Source organism: Peromyscus californicus, unplaced genomic scaffold, assembly GCF_007827085.1.
Source record: "Peromyscus californicus insignis strain IS unplaced genomic scaffold, ASM782708v3 Scaffold_16__1_contigs__length_79575227, whole genome shotgun sequence".
NCBI classification, from domain to species: domain Eukaryota; kingdom Metazoa; phylum Chordata; class Mammalia; order Rodentia; family Cricetidae; genus Peromyscus; species Peromyscus californicus.
This window is the reverse complement of record NW_026294458.1, coordinates 16,789,866-16,792,024: the sequence shown is the minus strand read 5'-3', so window position 1 is coordinate 16,792,024 and position 2,159 is coordinate 16,789,866. Positions and strand designations below refer to the sequence as shown.

At 49.3% G+C, this 2,159-nt stretch overlaps 1 long non-coding RNA gene across 1 annotated transcript in view; it reads left to right on the top strand.

Annotated features, from left to right (window-relative positions):
- LOC128111492 (uncharacterized) overlaps positions 1-565 on the top strand; it is an 8,490-nt gene extending 7,925 nt beyond the window's left edge. Inside the window, exon 4 of the long non-coding RNA XR_008218660.1 lies at positions 1-565. This exon is cut by the window's left edge and continues 385 nt beyond it. This is a non-coding gene — a long non-coding RNA (uncharacterized LOC128111492).
- The last annotated feature ends 1,594 nt before the right edge of the window (positions 566-2,159 follow it).

Here is a 2,159-nt window from a genome sequence, read left to right as displayed (position 1 = left end):
CTATCACCACTGTTCATCACTGAAGAAGTCAGTTCAGGAACTCAAACAGGGCAGGAACCTGGAGGCAGGAGCTGATGCAGAGGCCACGGAGGGGCGCTGCTCACTGGCTTGCTCCCCATGGCTTGCTCAACCTGCTTTCTTATAGAACCCAGGACCTCCAGCCCAGGGATGGCCCCGCCCACCATGGGCTGGGCCCTCCCCCATTGATCACTAATTGAGAAAATGCCCTACAGCTGGAGCTCATGGAGGCCTTTCCTCAGCTGAGGCCCCTTCCTCTCTGATGACTCTAGCTTGTGTCGAGTTGGCACACACACAACCAGCCAGTGCACTACTTAACCAGAACCTGCCAGTTTCTGCTCTCTTCATTCATGTCGGTTGTCATTGCCTCCGCAGACTATGTGGGTTCTGTGTGGGCAGGCCCTGTCTCGTCTGTGTTGCTCAGGGCTCTTGAATTGAAGTGTCTGAGAACTAGGTGGCCCCAGACAAGAGACAGTTACTCTCTCACGGTTTTTGAGGCTTGAGGTCAGAAATCAGAGTGGCTGTAGAGCCTCGCTGTCGTCCCTGAAAGTCTCAAGAGAAGATTTCGTTTCTCAAAGTAGTCCAAGGCCTGGCCTTTTCACATGGCAGCCTCTCTCTCTCTCTCTCTCTCTCTCTCTCTCTCTCTCTCTCTCTCTCTCTTCCCATCCCTCCCTCCCTCCCTTTCCCCTCTCTCCCCCCTCCTTCTCTTACCCCCACCTCTCTCTGTGTATCTATCTCTCTAGGCCAGGCCTCCATGCATTGAGTTACATCTCTTTTCTTCTTGCGCATGGTCCTGGGGATTGAACTCAGGGCCTCATGCATAGTAGACAAATGCTTTACTACTGAGCCGCATCCCCAGGCCCCTTCTTCTAAGGAAAAACAATCATGCAACAATAGAGTCCCCCCCATTCCAGTGTGACCTCATCTTAACTTGATTTCATTTGCAAAGACCTTACTTCCTACCAAGGAAGAAAATAAAAATGGAGTAGCGTTGGTTCAGAGCATCTAAAACAGAGACCAGAGGCCATGGCTGGCTCAGGCTTGGGGTATAACTCTATGAGAGCTGACCTTTGAACTGGACTCAATTTCTAGTTCCCTACAGACTGCTTTTTAATCTTCTGCATTAGGAAACCCTTCTCCTAAGCTACCCAGAGACCAAGATTATATTCAGTCCCTTTCTTAAAAGACAGCTCAGATGTAGCCACTGTCAATCAGAATTCCCGAATAACACACAACATAACTACCAACCCTTGTGCAATTTTAGAGGGGCTTAAAAATTTCTGCTGCAGTTTTTAGGGATTTTAAAATGTATTTATTCTTCTCCAATTTCATACATACACATGCACTTTAGCCCTTCTCCCCCTCTTTACCCCCTTTCATCCCCCTCCTACCAAACGCCGCCTTCTGCCCAGCAGCTCTCCCTCCTGGTTATGTATGTTTTGGTTTTCTGTACCCAGTTACATTTAATTGGGGTTGCTTCCCTGAGCATGGGTCGGGGTTGTTTACTTGAGCAAGGACAACTGACCAGTGTCTACACCACTGAGGACTATGACTCCCTCTCTTCCAGCAACCACTAACTACCTGAGGTTCTTCAGGTAGAGGTGGGGCCTAATGAGCCCTTACCCCCACTCATGATGGAATACTGATGAGGCCCACCAGGCAGGATGAAGTGTGCCGATGCCGTCCTTGTGGCTTGCCTCCGGCTCCTCTGAGAGGAGCAGCGTGTGTGTGTGTGTGTGTGTGTGTGTGTGTGTGTGTGTGTGTGTGTGTGTGTGTACAGTAAGCTGGAAATCAGCAGCAGCTCCGGGAGTGGCCGGGCCAGTGTGACTCCTCGGCCACTGTCAGGGCCTGGTCAAGGTCTGTCACACATGATGCTTGTGTGAGTCCCATGGTCAACACTCAATTAAGATGGGAACGAATATGCCAAGTGTGGCAATTCATGCTTGAAATCCCAGAATTCAAGAGGCTAAGGCAGGAGGATTGCCAATGGCTGATTCCTGCTAGGGCTACATTGTAATACCCTGTCAAAAAAACAAAACAACAACAACAACAACAACAACCTAACAAAACAAAAACCAAGAAGATGAGGACAAGATAGGAACACTTTTGTTTTGCTTTGTCCAAGGACAAATATCACAATG